Genomic DNA, 19,006 nt, shown 5'->3' on the forward strand with positions numbered 1-19,006 from the left:
TACGAACCCATCAGTGGTACCAGAGCCTGATCTTATGCGCAGATGTTATGCATGAGTAGACCACAATGGTTTTGTGGGCTTTGATGCTTTTATTGTCGCCTCTCTTTCGTGTAGTTTGCATCTTGTAGGATGGTTCGATGAAGAAGCCTGGGCTAACATTACATGTCCTTGTATCTAAGAATTGCTCCAGGCTTGACGTGCAACTTGCATTGCACAAGTGGCCTTACGGGTGTCTATCTCTCCCACCATAGTTGAGATTCAAGTTGCAATTGGTGGCTTGACAATATTTGTATCAGCATTGTGGTTCTTGTTCGTAAGTAAGAACGACTCTTATTCGAAATCCCAAACCATGTAAAACATGCAAATAAAATTACATACGTCTAACTTGTTTTTGCAGGGGCATGTGATGTGATATTGTCATAGTATGCTTGTGATTATGATTGATGTATGAGATGAAATATTTTGTAATATGGCAACCGATAGGAGCAAGGAAAATGGTTGTCTTTATATTTTACGACATGTGTGCCAACTCATCATGTAATAGATTTATTTCAAGTAGTTGTAATAGTTACTATAGATGGTGGACAAACATAAAGAGGCGGCATGGACCTTGACGCCATGTTGGTGAAGATGGAGATCATGTCCGTCCTTTGAAGATGGAGATAAAATACACAAGGAGAAAACCCATATCATGTCACATTATAATTGCATGTGATGTTAGTCGCTAAGGTAGCATTATAAGATGATCCCTCTCACTTAAGATCAAAAATTAGTGTGTTATCCCTTAAGTGTGCGCCATTGCAAAGACTCGTCGTTTCGAAGAATAACATGATGGTCGGGTGTGACAGATTCTAACGTACGCATACAACGGGTGCAAGCCAGATTTGCACATGTGGAATACTAATGTCTAAATTGACAATCCTAGCGTGTACAGACATAGCCTCAGAACACGAAAAACCGAAAGGAAAAGCACGAGTCATATGAATAATATGGTGAACACTTTGTTGTTCACCTTTGAAACTACATCTTCTCTAGTGAAGATTAGACTTTGTGTAGTGGATTTGGTTTTTGTAATCACTAAGGTAACATGAGGGATGTTGTCTTGAGTGGGTGTTGTGGGTATACTTCATGGGTATGCCGACAACATGATCTAGATCCGGCAAGCCCGGGTGGTCCACAGATGGTGGTGGTGGCATATGGCCCACTGGGCGGCTCTGTTGCTGTTGATTGAAGATGGATGAAGTCCATCCCAAGAGCAAGGAGCCGGATCCCAACCGACCTATGCCAAGAGTTGGAACCATTGAGGCCCATGAAGGAAGCCGGATCCATGGCGACAAGTTAGGAAGTAGCTATTGACAAGGTATTAATTTATCAATGCCTACGGGTTGTAGACTAGGGTTTTAGTCGGAAGTAGAGGGCAAGTATATCTCGAAGGTTTCAGCCGAAAAGTACTCGACGATATGAAAACTAGGGTTTGTGAGACAATGATTCGATGCTTTCTTTGTCCCTCAACTCCCCCTTATATAGGAGGCAGAGCCGAGAGATTCGTAATACACAAGTTACAGAGTCCGGGAGGGTTTCCAACTTATCCCGCAAGATTACAAGTATTTCTTCCTAATACAACTCTAGCTTTCCTTAATAATAATTTGGGCTTCCGATTCTTCTTATCCTTCGGGTCGTGGGCTTTCAGTAAACCCCGGGTACCATCTTCAGCAGGCCCATTGGGGATGCCTATGTCAGTAGCCCCCGAGATTTTGCTTGAATCGCAGAGTCAGGGAAAATCTCCAACTTTATATTCGTTCAAATGCCCTGAACTTTACCACATATCTTTGGATGCGAAATTATATATTGTACAGGGATAATGGTAGTTGGGGCTAGTTCATCTGACGGATCAGGTACTAGTTAACTGCTCTAGTGGCAATCCGCAAAAACCTACTTCAAGATCACGTCCGTGGACATGATCTCGGGATACTGGTGTAAACTTCGACAGGTGCCGCTTAAGGTCTGTATGTGCCGGATTGTGGTGACTGGGCACTCACAAACCAGGCCACAACATCGGGGACTCCGGCGAAGACAGGAGGAACGTCGGCGACAGAGCAGACGTGGCTAACTAAATACGCCACACCGACGAAACTCCCGAGCCCGGCTCCCGCAGTCGGCTCAGAGCTGGAAAAGCAAACGTGGCAGGCCAAGTACGCCACCCCGGCGAATCTTCAGAGTGCAACTCCTACGGCCAGCACAGCGGATCAGATCAGTGCCATACTGAGAGACCAGTTCGGCATGATGCCGAAAAGAAGGGCAGTCGGCTATTCCAAGCCGTACCCTGATGATTACGAGATGATCCCGCTGCCACCAAAATATCGGCTCCCTGACTTCTCCAAATTCAGTGGATCAGATGGCTCCAGCTCCATCGAGCACGTCAGCCGATATTTGGCTCAACTAGGACCGGCTTCGGTGTCGGATCAGCTACGCGTGAGGCTCTTTTCACAGTCCCTCACGGGATCGGCTTTTGGATGGTACACCTCTCTACCAGCGAACTCCATCCAGTCTTGGAAGCAATTGGAAGAACAGCTCCATATGCAATACCATTCGAAGCTTCCGAGTCCGGCATTGCCGATCTAGCACAACTACGTCGAAGCGCGGGGAAACGGTGACAGAATACATCCAGCGCTTCAGGAATCTTAGGAACCGATGTTATTCGGTTCGTATAACCGAAAAGGAAGCAGCCGAGTTGGCAGTAGCAGTGCCTTGCAACACAGCTCAAGGACATGGCCTCCCAAGCAGATTATCCTCGCCGGCGCACATGGTTCGAAACTATCAGCATATGAACAGCGCCACCCCGACCTGTACCAAGACAAGTTCAAGCGTGCGTAGTCATGGTCGATACGGAGGAGGATGAAGTGCCCGCGGGAGGCCAAGAGATAGCAAGTGGCTGAGTGGACTCGTGGAGGAACCCCGTGGCCTCGCAAATGGGTAAAGCCACCGGGGCCGCCCGTGGGATTTGATTTTGACGTGACCAAGACCGAACAAATCTTCGACCTCCTGCTCAAGGAGAAACAAGCTTGACGGTTCCCGAAGGTCTCAAGTTCCCCACGGCGAAAGAGCTAAACGGAAAGCCGTACCGCAAATTCCACAACTCGCTTTCCCATGCCACCAACGACCGCCGGGTGTGGCGACAGCACATCCAAGCGGCGATAGAGAAGGGGCGGCTAATTTTCAACCAAGCACGCCATGAAGGTCGACACCCAACCCTTCCCCGCCGTTAACATGGTAGAAATCACCTACCCCGAAGGTTGCCAGCCAGGTCCCTCGTTCAGCATCAACATGGTAGGACCCGGAAACCACTCGGCAAAGATGGAGATGAGGGCAGCTGCTCTCATAGCAAGGACACAGAGGAGGCCGCTCCACGCGATCGGCTCCATCATGATGGCAAGCGCTATGTCACGGAGGGAGAGGTGAAGAATATAAGATATCAGCGACCCTCTCTCGATCACCTCCTCAACAAATATGTTAGCCAAGTATGACCAACGCCGGCGACCCAATTACGATGATAGAGAAGATCGTTTGGCTAGAGAAGCCGAAGACATCGTCGGCAGAATCGCGATGAGGAGGAGCACGAGCGCCGTGCCACGGAAGCATCCAGGGAGCAAGATGACAACGCCGGACACCGGGACTGCCCCTTCTTCGTACACTCGCTGGGATTCAGGAATGAGCCGATTGCCCACAATCGGCAATTGCCCGTAATGCAATCGAAAAAGAAGGAGGCAGCCAACGTGTCCGTGTTCGAGCGCTTAGGGCCTCTCCCGCCACAAAGCAAACGCGCCGAGTCACCTCGTTGGGCAGATCTTGAAGATTCGGAAGACGAGGGAGAAGTGGAAGAAGACAGGTACCACCGGCCAAGGTGGTGCCCCGACGGACTCAGCCGTTCCCGTAAGCGCAGGGTTCAGCGATTGCGCGGCCCGGAGGAAGCCGAAAGGTTGTACCCGCATACGCTAAGAAAGGCACGGCCCGATCTCGGCTGCAAAGGTTCAGCGAACCCTGGATGAAGAGGGTCGTCCACGGAAAATGGAGTGGCGCCCTAAACAGAGGACAGCCGATGATGAGACATCGGCTGGCACAAACATGGTACTCGTCTTGCCGACAGAGCGTAGCGCTCCACGACTCTACGGAGCACACAAGGTGGACGACAGCATGCGCATCAAGTCAGAGGTTGGGTTGGTTTCATCCAGCTCGACCAAGTAGCAAGATCAAACCAATGGGCAAACCAGGAGAGGCTGATCCTTGTGATCGGCCCCAAAAAATTTACGAAGGGAACTTACAAAACCTTCAACGAGCAAGCAACGCGGAGGCCGATTCCAGCAATCGGCCAAAATTATCCTTACCTACCTCTCTACCTGGGTTCAACATGTTATCCAACAGAGCCGATACCATCAATTTTCTTGACAGAATCGGCTCGGGGGGCACCCAGGTATATGAAAATACGAGGATATGCAACAGAAGCCTCTCATCTTTTGTTGATGGGTATTGGAATATGGGGGCCGATGCACAGGTCGGCCGTAATAAAAGAAAAATGAAAATTCGAAAATTTTCGAACACAGCCGATGCATGGCCATCGACTCAAGGGAGATTTCTTCAAGGACAATGTCAGGAGCAGCATGGGCGCGCGGATCAGATCAATGATCAGATCAATGTCAGGGAGCCTATCTGGCCGGCAGGAACTGAAGAAACTCGGGGGGCAGCTCACCTTGAGGGCTCTCCGTTTTTTGGGAAGCCGATGTATATTTAAATCGGCTAGCTCGGCATAAGGAGCTCCCTCATACATGATCGAGCCTAGGTCCATACAGCTTTGCTTTACCTTGGCCGAGACTCGGGGGCAACAAGCCCGGAAGATGCCCCGTTTTTGAGAGCCGATTAGGGTCACCTCGGCCGCGGCCGCATCATGGTCGTCTCAGTGCAGGAACCGGGAAGGAAAAGCCGACGCCTAGTACAGGGCTTGGACCGTGCCGTTGCCGCAAGAAAGGAAAGAAGTCCGACGCGTTGCTATCGGTCTTAGCATGGCAAACGGAGGGAATGAAATTGGAGCGATTAAAGGATAAATGGAAAGAACAATTTCATTAATTCCAAGGAGCGGCTTTACAAGAAAGAGCCGATGGCTCTCAAAAGAGGGATCTGGTGCCTAGTGCACTGCTACTGCTAGTCCTATACTACTAGCCGTCGCTGTCCTCGTCATCGCCGCCGTCGACGTCGTCGGCGCTGCTCCCAGGGAGCTCTTCGTCGCTGCTTCCCCAGCCCTTGGCCGGAGCCTCTTCCTCCTCGTCATCATCATCATCCTCGCTGTCCGCCCAGGAGCGGAAGCGCTTGGTCGGCGGGTACCCGATGGAGGAGGAGGAGTCATCTTCCTCCTCTTCCTCTTCGTCATCATCCTCGTCCTCGCTGTCCGCCCACATGCGGGGGCGCTTCTTCGGCGGGAGCTGGGCGGAAGGAGAGGCTTTGGCCTTCGCTGCTTCTCCTTCTTTTTCCTCTTTGTCGGAGGAGAAGGGATTCACTGCGGGGTGGAGGCTGTCCTCGGTCTTCTTCTTTGGCGAAGATTGGGGGAAAAGTTTTGAGAAGGAAGAGGAAGAGGAAGACATTGCTACAGGAGGAGAGGGTTTTTTGGTGCCGATAGCTGGGATGGAATAGAGGATATGAGAGAGAGCTAACCAGTCGGCGCGGTTAAATAATGATAAATCTGGTGAAGGATTAATGCCATTACAACTTCCAAGGGATCGATGCTAAAGCCGTCAGGATTTTTAGAGAAGCTGAGAAGACAGGGCATAATGATGACGGATGTCCGTAACGGCTCTGCTCTGCTACGACATGACCCTTCGAAGGGAAAGCATAATGATTTTGGAAATGTTATTTCCAAAACCAGGGGGGCATGTGTTATCACCAGATTTTAGACGAATCCAGAGGTAGGCCGGGCTTGGAAGATTACCTGTGGAAGAATTCTAAGACGGCCTGGCACGAAGGGTCTTGGGCTGAATTGCCCGTGTATCTTTATTTAGTAGTTTATTATTTTAGATAAGAGATAGAATCTTAGTCGTGCACGGTTTAGTGCACGCCCTCATTAGAAAGTCCCCTGGACTATAAATATGTACCTAGGGTTTATGGAATAAACAACAACTCACGTTCAACCCCAAAAACAAACCAATCTCGGCGCATCGCCAACTCCTTCATCTCGAGGGTTTCTATCGGTAAGCGACATGCCGCCTAGATCGCATCTTGCGATCTAGGCAGCACAAGCCCCACGTTGTTCATGCGTTGCTCGTACCGAAGCGTTTTTGATGGCGAGCAACGTAGTTATCATTAGATGTGTTAGGGTTAGCATTGTTCTTCGTTTAAGCATGCTTACGTAGTGCAACCCTTGCATATCTAGCCGTCCTCACGCCTATCTCGGTGTGGGGGCGGCACCCCGCTTGATCATTATTTAGTAGATCTGATCCGTTACGATTGCTCCTTGTTCTACAAGGATTAGTTTAATATCTCGCAATAGTTTGGCCTTACAATGGGGGGAGGATCCAAGTGGCACGTAGGGTGGCGTTCGCAAGTCCTAAACGGGATGTTCCTAGGATCAACTTCATGTTGGTTTTTTGGCCTTGTTTAGGATCGGCTTACGAGCACCGTGCGTGGCCGCAAGGCCCAACCTCGGAGTAGGATGATCCGGTTATGCGGTGAAAACCCTAAATCGTCGTAGATCTCATTAGCTTCATCTTGATCAAGCAGGACCACCAAGTATTCGTGCACCCCGTACGGATCATGGGTGGATCGGCTCTTTGAGCCGATTCACAGGATAACCCGAGAGCCGATCGAGGCTCGTATTTAACGTTTACATGTATGCCCCGCAGAAACTAAGCGAGGCAACCTCATCACCTTCCCCGACCAGGTATAGGTCAGGTGGCACGCCCTTGCACTTCGCAACGCCGCGTGTGACCAGAAGAGCATTGCGGGCCGTCGCTCGGAGGGGTCTCAGCCAGCCGCAGCTCTAGGCTCCCCCCGGCTCTACAGTGTTGACAAGGCCGCTGCCCGCCGGTGGGTTTTGGCAGTCAACAAGGTCTTACCATTCTGTCGAGTACCAGTCATATTTTATCGGGTACCTAACGCGTCCGTTAAGATTTTTCTTCGTATCTGTTGATACGGGAAAAAGTAGCAAACCGACGTCAGAGACGGCGCCACGCCACACAGAATGGATCTGGGGTCTTACCTTCGCAAAGTTTTGCGGCATTTAGAGATTGTTCGCAACTTTGGAGCTCTAAGAATATATTGTCGAGTGCTTTTTCGGCTGTTGGAATAGCACATTTTATTGAGTCAACGGATGACTTATATTGCTCTCCCGATGGGAGTATATGTAGAGTTATTTATATAACTCGAAATATGCTCACTTTTCCTTTTTTCTCTTTTTTTTTTATAATTTCATCGGGCACGCGAACAGCGTTCCCAATGGGAGTAGCCCCCGAGGCTACAGCCAAGGACTTGTGCTTGGGTCTAGGCTCAACGCCTTACGTTGCTATATTTTCCTTCCTTCTAGCAGTTTTCATATCTGTCGGGTGCGCGAACAGCGCTCCCGATGGGAGTAGCCCCCGGGCTATGAGCAAATGCTTGTATTTGATCATAGGCTCTCGTCATTTCTATTTTGTCATTCTCGAGTTTTTCATTGTTCCAAAGTAGCCCCCGAGCATTTGATCAAAAACTTGTATTTGACCAAAGGCTCCCGAAATAATCAATCAATCTTCTGCTGTCGCCATTCTTATGAAGCTGCTTTAGCCGAATTTTTCTCTTGCCAAGGTGATATCATTGCTGACGATAGCCACGACCGCTGTATCGGGAAAACGCGAGAACTGCTCGCTCTCTGCCGTGCGGGCCCAGACTGTCCATCAAGTTGACACGTCGTGCAAGTGGGGGACACATGTCCTCCACTTTTCCTGGCGCACGCACTGTAGCTTTTGTTCTTTCTCGTCTATATGAAATTACTTTTTACCCCTTGTCTACGTGTACACCATCTATCCCGTAATCTATTCATCCAACGGTGCGTCGATTCACCGCACCTCTATTTAAGGTCATCGTCTTCCTCCGTCAATACTTTCGCTCGCACCGCCCCTCTGCTTCTCCTCTGCAAAATCCTCTACTGCTCCCATTGCTTCAAGCGCTCAACCACGCTCGCATCTTTCTCCTCCACGCTCATTGATGCCACCTCGCGTACGTCTGACCAGGCACAGCACTCCGGAATCCAAGATGGCCGCCGAAGATCTGGAGTGGGAGAGATCCAAGATCTCCAACCAGGATATGAACCTGCTGAAGAAGCTGGGGTTCACCAAGAAGGAGAACGCGTTGCGCTTCCCCAAGGTGGAGAGCTATCCATCGCCTCCAATGGAGTACCGGGTCAGTTTCGTTGACCATCTCATCCGTGGTCTTTCTCCCCCTATCCACGAGTTTCTTCGAGGTCTTCTTTTTATCTATGGGCTTCAGCTGCATCAACTGACGCCGAATTCCATCCTCCACGTGTCGATTTTTATCACACTGTGCGAGTGCTTCCTCGGAGTCCAACCTAATTGGGCTCTATGGAAGCGTATCTTCTGCCTCCGCCGTAATGGCTCCCACAACGTCGCCTACAACATTGGCGGCGTTGTCATATGTGTTCGTTCTGACGTCGAATACTTCGACGTCAAATTCCCCGACCCCGTCCAAGGTTGGCGGAAGAAATGGCTGTATGTGCACGAAGAGAGCTCCGATTCAGTGGAGAACAACATCTCCCCTTTCGACGGAGGAGCCAAAATCCTTCGCCGCCGTTCCTGGGATGCTGAAGCCACGGAAGATGAGAAATTGGCGACAGAGGCGCTGATGACTCGCATCCACCAACTGCAGAACACCCGTGGCAAGGAGCTGTCGGGTATTCAAATCACAGCCTATTTCCTTAGGATTAGAGTGCAGCCTCTCCAGGCTCGCAAAAATCCCCTTTGGATGTACGCTGGTGAAGAAGACGTCGACAGGCTCTCCAAAGACCTTCCTGTGAAGGATTTGGAGAAACTGATCCGAAAGATCTCGTCGCTCAGCAAGAAGGATCCTATTCCATCCTCTTGCCGCATTACGCCATATAGTGGCGCCAATCCCCTTCCCGAGGTAATTGTTCCTCTTGACTACTATATTGTCTTCTCGAGTTTCTGGTATCTATCGATTATTATCTTGCTAGCGTCCATTGCATAACTGTTTGTCGACACTCTTTGCTTTTCACAGAACCACCCTGTTCTGGCTTCTCTTCCTCCTCTTCCTGAAGGTGGAGAAGTCGAAGAATGTACCGTTGTCGAGGAGGACAACCAGGGTGCTTCTCGCCCTGAAAGTGAAGTCGCTGGTTCTCAAAAATCCGCGGCTTCCTCTGAAAAAGAAGCCGAGTCTGAGGCCACTGTCTCGACACGCTCCCTTCCTTCCGCTGTTTCTCCAAGGAACAAGAGGAAAAGGGATGGATTCGCCGATTCCGGCGCCTCCAAAGCCGAAGAAGCTGGTCCTTCCGAAAGGAAAGCAGCTTTCAACCCCTACGAGGATGCTCTTGTCAGCTCGTAAGTTCTCTATTGATCTTTATTGTTTTTCTCTCAATGTTTTTGTCTATCTCGATTCTTATATTGTCGCCATTTTTATTGCAGTGGTGACGAGGAAGAAGAGCAACCTATTGACGCGACTGCTCGAACGAGTACATCGCGTACTTTAGTTGTGTCTGAAACTCATCCTGATGGAGATGAAACTTCGCCTCCTCAGCAAAATATTGAGCATCCAACTCCACTCGCAAGCTGATACGTCTCCAACGTATCGATAATTTCTTGTGTTCCATGCCACATTATTGATGTTATCTACATGTTATATGCACACTTTATGTCATATTCGTGCATTTTCTGGAACTAACCTATTAACAAGATGCCGAAGTGCCAGTTCCTGTTTTCTGCTGTTTTTGGTTTCAGAAATCCTAGTAACGAAATATTCTCGGAATCGGACGAAATCAACGCCCAGGCTCCTATTTTACCCGGAAGCATCCAGAACACACGAGAACCGCCAGAGAAGGGGGGCAGGGCCACCACACCATACCCCGGCGTGGCCAAGGGGGGGGGGCGCGCCCCCCTAGGGTGTGGGCCCCCCAGAAGCCTTCCTGCGCTGCCTCTCCGCCTATATAAAGCCCCTGACCTAAAAACCTCGGGGCGTTCGACGAAAACCACAAAAACCTTCCAGAGCCGCCGCCATCGCGAAGCCAAGATCTGGGGGACAGGAGTCTCTGTTCCGGCACCCTGCCGGAGCGGGGAAGTGCCCCCGGAAGGCTTCTCCATCGACACCGCTGCCATCTCCACCGCCATCTTCATCACCGCTGCTGCTCCCATGAGGAGGGAGTAGTTCTCCATCGAGGCTCGGGGCTGTACCGGTAGCTATGTGGTTCATCTCTCTCCTATGTGCTTCAATACAATAATCTCATGAGCTGCCTTACATGATTGAGATTCATATGATGATGCTTGTAATCTAGATGTCATTATGCTAGTCAAGTGAGTTTTACTTATGTGATCTCCGGAGACTCCTTGTCCCACGTGTGTAAAGGTGACAGTGTGTGCACCGTGTGGGTCTCTTAGGCCATATTTCACAGAATACTTACTCAATGTTGAATGGCATAGTGAGGTGCTTATTTATATCTCTTTATGATTGCAACATGTTTTGTATCACAATTTATCTATGTGCTACTCTAGTGATTTGTTATTAAAGTAGTTTATTCCTCCCTGCACGTGTGCAAAGGTGACGAGTGTGTGCACCGTGTTAGTACTTGGTTTATGCTATGATCATGATCTCTTGTAGATTGCGAAGTTAACTATTGCTATGATAATATTGATGTGATCTATTCCTCCTACATATGCATGAAGGTGACGAGTGTGCATGCTATGCTAGTACTTGGTTTAGTCTATTGATCTATCTTACACTATAAGGTTACTTAAACATGAGCATTATTGTGGAGCTTGTTAACTCCGGCATTGAGGGTTCGTGTAATCCTACGCAATGTGTTCATCATCCAACAAAAGTGTAGAGTATGCATTTATCTATTCTGTTATGTGATCAATGTTGAGAGTGTCCACTAGTGAAAGTGTAATCCCTAGGCCTTGTTCCTAAATACTGCTGAGTTACTACTGCTTGTTTCTTGTTTTACTACGTTACTACTGCTGCGTTACTACTGCTTGTTTACTGTCCTGGGCAAAGCACTGTTCTGGTGCCGTTGCTACTACTTATTCATACCACCTGTATTTCACTATCTCTTCGCCGAACTAGTACACCTACTAGGTGTGTTGGGGACACAAGAGACTTCTTGCTTTGTGGTTGCAGGGTTGCATGAGAGGGATATCTTTGACCTCTTCCTCCCGGAGTTCGATAAACCTTGGGTATCCACTTAAGGGAAACTTGCTGCTGTTCTACAAACCTCTGCTCTTGGAGGCCCAACACTGTCTACAAGAATAGAAGCTCCCGTAGACATCAAGCACTTTTCACGGCGCCGTTGCCGGGGAGGAAAGGTAAAAGGCTCTCATACTACGGTCTCAGGTAAAGTATTTTTCTGGCGCCGTTGTGTGTGTGCTCAAAGCTATTTCCTTTAGATCCTGCAATTGCATCTTGTTGTTTCTTGTTTACACTAGTTTGGCATAATGTACAAGAGTGAGCTTCTTATTCTATTTCCTGATTTAAAACATGGATTGTTTGATGCGAAAATTAAAAAACCTATGAAATCTTCTTTGCATGCTTGGTAGTAATATTAGTATGAACGCTTTGAACACCATTGTTGATAATAATATAGAAAGTTCTAAGCTTGGGGAAGCTGGTTTTCATGATATTTTTAGTCCCCCAAGCATTGAGGAGAAAATTTTCTTTGATGATACTTTGCCTCCTATTTGTGATGATAATGATAGTGGTCTTTTGGCGCCACCTACTATGGAGAGTAAATTTTATTGTGATTATACTATGCCTCCTACACTTGATGAGAATAATAATGATAGCTACTTTGTTGAATTTGCTCCCACTACAACTAATAAAATTGATTATGCTTATGTGGAGAGTAATAATTTTATGCATAAGACTCATGATAAGAATGCTTTATGTGATAGTTATATTGTTGAGTTTGCTCATGTTGCTACTGAAAGTTATTATGAGAGAGGAAAATATGGTTGTAGAAATTTTCATGTTACTAAAATGCCTCTCTATGTGCTGAAATTTTTGAAGCTACACTTGTTTTATCTTCCTATGCTTGTTACTTTGCTCTTCATGAACTTGTTTATTTACAAGATTCCTATGCATAGGAAGCATGTTAGACTTAAATGTGTTTTGAATTTGCCTCTTGATGCTCTCTTTTGCTTCACATACTATCTCTTGCGAGTGCATCATTAAAACTGCTGAGCCCATCTTAATGGCTAAAAAGAAAGAACTTCTTGGGAGATAACCCATGTGTTATTTTGCTACAGTACTTTGTTTTATATTTGTGTCTTGGAAGTTTTTTACTACTGTAGCAACCTCTCCTTATCTTAGTTTTGTGTTTTGTTGTGCCAAGTAAAGTCTTTGATAGTAAAGTAAGTACTAGATTTGGATTACTGCGCAGAAACAGATTTCTTTGCTGTCACGAATCTGGGTCTAATTCTCTGTAGGTAACTCAGAAAATTATGCCAATTTACGTGAGTGATCCTCAGATATGTACGCAACTTTCATTCAATTTGAGAATTTTCATTTGAGCAATTCTGGTGGCCTAATAAAATCCATCTTTACGGACTGTTCTGTTTTGACAGATTCTGCCTTTTATTTCGCATTGCCTCTTTTGCTATGTTGGATGAATTTCTTTGATCCATTAATGTCCAGTAGCTTTATGCAATGTCCAGAAGTGTTAAGAATGATTGTGTCACCTCTGAACATGTTAATTTTTATTGTCCACTAACCCTCTAATGAGTTGTTTCGAGTTTGGTGTGGAGGAAGTTTTCAAGGGTCAAGAGAGGAGGATGATATACTACGATCAAGAAGAGTGAAAAGTCTAAGCTTGGGGATGCCCCGGTGGTTCATCCCTGCATATATCAAGAAGACTCAAGTGTCTAAGCTTGGGGATGCCCAAGGCATCCCCTTCTTCATCGATAAATTATCAGGTTCCTTCTCTTGAAACTATATTTTTATTCGGTCACATCTTATGTGCTTTACTTGGAGCGTCTGTGTGCTTTTGTTTTTGTTTTTGTTGAATAAATTGGATTACATCATGCTTGTGTGGGAGAGAGACACGCTCCGCTGGTTCATATGAACACATGTGTTCTTAGCTCATAATATTCATGGCGAAGTTTCCTCTTCGTTAAATTGTTATATGGTTGGAATTGGAAAATGATACATGTAGTAATTGCTATAAATGTCTTGGGTAATGTGATACTTGGCAATTGTTGTGCTCATGTTTAAGCTCTTGCATCATATACTTTGCACCTATTAGTGAAGAATACATAGAGCATGCTAAAATTTGGTTTGCATAATTGGTCTCTCTAAAGTCTAGATAATTTCTAGTATTGAGTTTTGAACAACAAGGAAGACGGTGTAGAGTCTTATAATGTTTTCAATATGTATTTTATGTGAGTTTTGCTGCACCGGTTCATCCTTGTGTTTGTTTCAAATAAGCCTTGCTAGCCTAAACCTTGTATCGAGAGGGAATACTTCTCATGCATCCAAAATACTTGAGCCAACCACTATGCCATTTGTGTCCACCATACCTACCTATACTACATGGTATTTTCCCGCCATTCCAAAGTAAATTGCTTGAGTGCTACCTTTAAAATTCCATCATTCACCTTTGCAATATATAGCTCATGGGACAAATAGCTTAAAAACTATTGTAGCATTGAATATGTACTTATGCACTTTATCTCTTATTAAGTTGCTTGTTGAGCGGTAACCATGTTTTCGGGGACGCCATCAACTATTCTTTGTTGGATATCATGTGAGTTACTATGCATGTCCGTCTTGTCCGAAGCAAGAGAGATCTACCACCTTCATGGTTGGAGCATGCATATTGTTAGAGAAGAACTTTGGGCCGCTAACTAAAGCCATGATTCATGGTGGAAGTTTCAGTTTTGGACATATATCCTCAATCTCATAAGAGAATAATAATTGTTGCCACATGCTTATGCATAAAAGAGGAGTCCATTATCTGTTGTCCATGTTGTCCCGGTATGGATGTCTAAGTTGAGAATAATCAAAAGCGAGAAATCCAAAATGCGAGCTTTCTCCTTAGACCTTTGTACAGGCGGCATGGAGGTACCCCATTGTGAAACTTGGTCAAAACATGTGCATTGCAAAGATCCGGTAGTCCAAGTTAATTAGGACAAGGTGCGGGCACTATTAGTATACTATGCATGAGACTTGCAACTTGTAAGATATAATGTACATAACTCATATGCTTTATTACTACCGTTGACAAAATTGTTTCATGTTTTCAAAATAAAAGCTCTAGCACAAATATAGCAATCGATGCTTTTCCTCTATGGAGGACCATTCTTTTACTTTCATTGTTGAGTCAGTTCACCTATTTCTCTCCATCTCAAGAAGCAAACACTTGTGTGAACTGTGCATTGATTCTTACATATTTGCATATTGCATTTGTTATATTGCTTTGCATTGACAATTATCCATGAGATATACATGTTATAAGTTGAAAGCAACCGCTGAAACTTCATCTTCCTTTGTGTTTCTTCAATACCTTTACTTTGAATTATTACTTTATGAGTTAACTCTTATGCAAGACTTATTGATGCTTGTCTTGAAGTGCTATTCATGAAAAGTCTTTGCTTTATGATTCAGTTGTTTACCCATGTCATATACATTGTTTTGATCGCTGCATTCACTACATATGTTTTACAAATAGTATGATCAAGTTTATGATGGCATGTCGCTCCAGAAATTATCTTTGTTATCGTTTTACCTGCTCGGGACGAGCAGAACTAAGCTTGGGGATGCTGATACGTCTCCAACGTATCGATAATTTCTTGTGTTCCATGCCACATTATTGATGTTATCTACATGTTATATGCACACTTTATGTCATATTCGTGCATTTTCCGGAACTAACCTATTAACAAGATGCCGAAGTGCCGGTTCTGTTTTCTGCTGTTTTTGGTTTCAGAAATCCTAGTAACGAAATATTCTCGGAATCGGACGAAATCAACGCCCGGGCTCCTATTTTACCCGGAAGCATCCAGAACACACGAGAACCGCCAGAGAAGGGGGGCAGGGCCACCACACCATACCCCGGCGCGGCCAAGGGGGGGGGCGCGCCCCCCTAGGGTGTGGGCCCCCCAGAAGCCTTCCTGCGCCGCCTCTCCGCCTATATAAAGCCCCTGACCTAAAAACCTCGGGGCGTTCGACGAAAACCACAAAAACCTTCCAGAGCCGCCGCCATCGCGAAGCCAAGATCCGGGGGACAGGAGTCTCGTTCCGGCACCCTGCCGGAGCGGGGAAGTGCCCCGGAAGGCTTCTCCATCGACACCGCTGCCATCTCCACCGCCATCTTCATCACCGCTGCTGCTCCCATGAGGAGGGAGTAGTTCTCCATCGAGGCTCGGGGCTGTACCGGTAGCTATGTGGTTCATCTCTCTCCTATGTGCTTCAATACAATAATCTCATGGGCTGCCTTACATGATTGAGATTCATATGATGATGCTTGTAATCTAGATGTCATTATGCTAGTCAAGTGAGTTTTACTTATGTGATCTCCGGAGACTCCTTGTCCCACGTGTGTAAAGGTGACAGTGTGTGCACCGTGTGGGTCTCTTAGGCCATATTTCACAGAATACTTACTCAATGTTGAATGGCATAGTGAGGTGCTTATTTATATCTCTTTATGATTGCAACATGTTTTGTATCACAATTTATCTATGTGCTACTCTAGTGATTTGTTATTAAAGTAGTTTATTCCTCCTGCACGTGTGCAAAGGTGACGAGTGTGTGCACCGTGTTAGTACTTGGTTTATGCTATGATCATGATCTCTTGTAGATTGCGAAGTTAACTATTGCTATGATAATATTGATGTGATCTATTCCTCCTACATATGCATGAAGGTGACGAGTGTGCATGCTATGCTAGTACTTGGTTTAGTCTATTGATCTATCTTACACTATAAGGTTACTTAAACATGAGCATTATTGTGGAGCTTGTTAACTCCGGCATTGAGGGTTCGTGTAATCCTACGCAATGTGTTCATCATCCAACAAAAGTGTAGAGTATGCATTTATCTATTCTGTTATGTGATCAATGTTGAGAGTGTCCACTAGTGAAAGTGTAATCCCTAGGCCTTGTTCCTAAATACTGCTGAGTTACTACTGCTTGTTTACTTGTTTCTCTGCGTTACTACTCTGCTGCGTTACTACTGCTTGTTTACTTGTCCTGGGCAAAGCACTGTTCGGTGCCGTTGCTACTACTTATTCATACCACCTGTATTTCACTATCTCTTCGCCGAACTAGTACACCTACTAGGTGTGTTGGGGACACAAGAGACTTCTTGCTTTGTGGTTGCAGGGTTGCATGAGAGGGATATCTTTGACCTCTTCCTCCCTGAGTTCGATAAACCTTGGGTATCCACTTAAGGGAAACTTGCTGCTGTTCTACAAACCTCTGCTCTTGGAGGCCCAACACTGTCTACAAGAATAGAAGCTCCCGTAGACATCACAAGCCCCCGTGCCCCTTGACCGAAGAGGGCAAGGGTCGAGCCAACCAAGGAGCTTGCCTTACTACCTGGTAGCTCCACGACTCCTTTCTTGGATGATGTAAGTTGTTCACTTCTTCTCTTCTATTCCGAATATTTCAATGTTGTCGACTCTTTTTTGTTTTTTGCTTCCCTTTTTCTTTTTGCTGTCGAACTTTTTACTGTATTGATGCTTTCTTTCTCTATCTTTTTTGTCAGCCTTTGATGAAGGAATTCATCCGTCTCGGTACCCAATTCATCGGGTACCGTGATCATGCCAAAAAAGCCGAAGGTATTATTTTGCTATTTCTTTTGGTAAGTGACCTCTCCATCATTTCTTACCATAATCTTGATTGCTGTTGTCTGTTTTGTCAGAAAATCTCGTAGAAGCCAACAAGCGCGCTGATTCTCTTGCTCGTAAACTGGAGCAAAAAGAAAAGGCTCTCAAGAAGGCTGAATCTGATGCTGCTGTCACCGAAGATCTGCGAAAAAGACTTCATGAAGCAGAAACTGCTTTGAGCGACAAGATGACCGAGCAAGCTGCTCGTGAAAAAGAAATCCTCAGTCGCTTGCAATCGCAGAGTCAACGTTTTGTTAGTAAGTACTCAAATCCTTGTGCATTTCTTAGGGTTGCTTCACTTTCTCTAGCGTACTTATTAACGAGCTTCCTTTTGCTTGTTTTCAGGGAGAACGCATCAAGAGTATGAACTGGAAAATCCTGAAGGCGATGAGCTTATCGACGCGCTTTCTCTCCTTGAAATCCATGGAGATGAAGCACGTGATGGCCTTGCTGACGCCGAAGCAGGTTTGTCGAAGCTTTTCCCCTATTTCTTCCCGAAGAAAGAAGAGCCCAACACTTTTACTGCTCTCGCCAAATGCTTCAACGTGACGGAAGATCTTGGGCTCAAACTTCGCCAAGAAGGCCTAAAGATTGGCGTTGAAGGCACAATCGCTCTGGTTGCTGACAGCCAGCAAAACGTCGACTGGGCTAAAGTTGGCGACATAAAGGAGATGGAGACGAAGAAATGGCAATCCTTAATTAAAGCTGCCAAGCCACCCTCAAAGCCGATCCTTGCCTTCCTCGGTTGCAAACTCACTCCTGCTCCAAGCTCATCCAAGCCGGAGGTCAAGTAGACCACCCTGTCTTTCTTACTTTTTTCTTTTTCTTTCTTCCTTTTGATGCTGTCGCCAAAGTAGCTTTTGGCGACACTTATCCCACTAGCTCGTTAGGGCGTCCTCCCTTGTAATGCCTTGTAAATATTCTGAAAATCAATGGAATTCTATTTTGCTTGATGATTGATGTTGAACCTTTTGTTTTCAGTTGATATTTGATAACTACACTTCAACTCCTCGTCCCTCCGATGTTTTTCCTGCTTCCTCTCACTCGAAGAAAACGCCTATTGATAGTGAATTTGGTGAAGATTCCTCGAGTAAGGGTTCAGCGCAGGATTTGGAGGAACTTCGTCAACAACTTCAGTATGCGAAGAAGCAAACACTTGTAATGATGGAGCAGACTCGCAAGTCATCCGAAAAAGAGAAAGTTGCGCTGCAGCAGGCTCATGAAGCCATAGCTTCCAAGGAGGCCGCCATTTCTGAAGCTGCGAAAGCTACCACCCGAGAGAATTTTATGCTTGAGTTGATGAATGAAGCCAGTGTGGATATGTCAGGTATACTTTTGCAAACAAAAACTTCTTCTGTTTTTTCGCTGTTTCCTCCTTTTGAAATTCTTGTGCTGTCGCCAAATAGGTTCCTTTCTAGACACTGCTGCCGAAGACCAAAGGGTAGACACGAGGACTAATCTCCTGGATAACCTTTCACTTGACCATGGTTCTCTGTTCTGGGCAACTCCAGAACGCACCCGACAGATTGTTAGATTTCAAGACCGCGCTTGTCAGGTTCATGAGTTCCTTGATTTCTGTACAAGAACCTTGTCTTTGGTTTATAGCGCCTTGTTCCCGCGCAACAAGATGCCAGAAACTCTGCCTGCTCTGATGGATAAATTCCGGATGCCCCTCGAATCCATGGATTTGTACGGGCTCAAATGTCTGCTGGCGCGAGATTTTCTATGATCATGATACAAATCTGCTATCCGAAGTTAGACATGAGTCGAATTATCGCCAAGTGCCTAGCCAAGATGGCGAAGAGGAAGAGGAATATTGAAAAAATTGATGATGTGGTAAAGCCTATAGCCGAAGATATGATGGATGAATTGCTTCGGATGGATGCTGAATTCTTCGTGAAGGGTAGCTACGCTGAACATAGCACTCGCA

The sequence above is a fragment of the Lolium rigidum genome, chromosome 3 (genome assembly GCF_022539505.1).
Source record: "Lolium rigidum isolate FL_2022 chromosome 3, APGP_CSIRO_Lrig_0.1, whole genome shotgun sequence".
Taxonomy (NCBI): Eukaryota; Viridiplantae; Streptophyta; class Magnoliopsida; order Poales; family Poaceae; genus Lolium; species Lolium rigidum.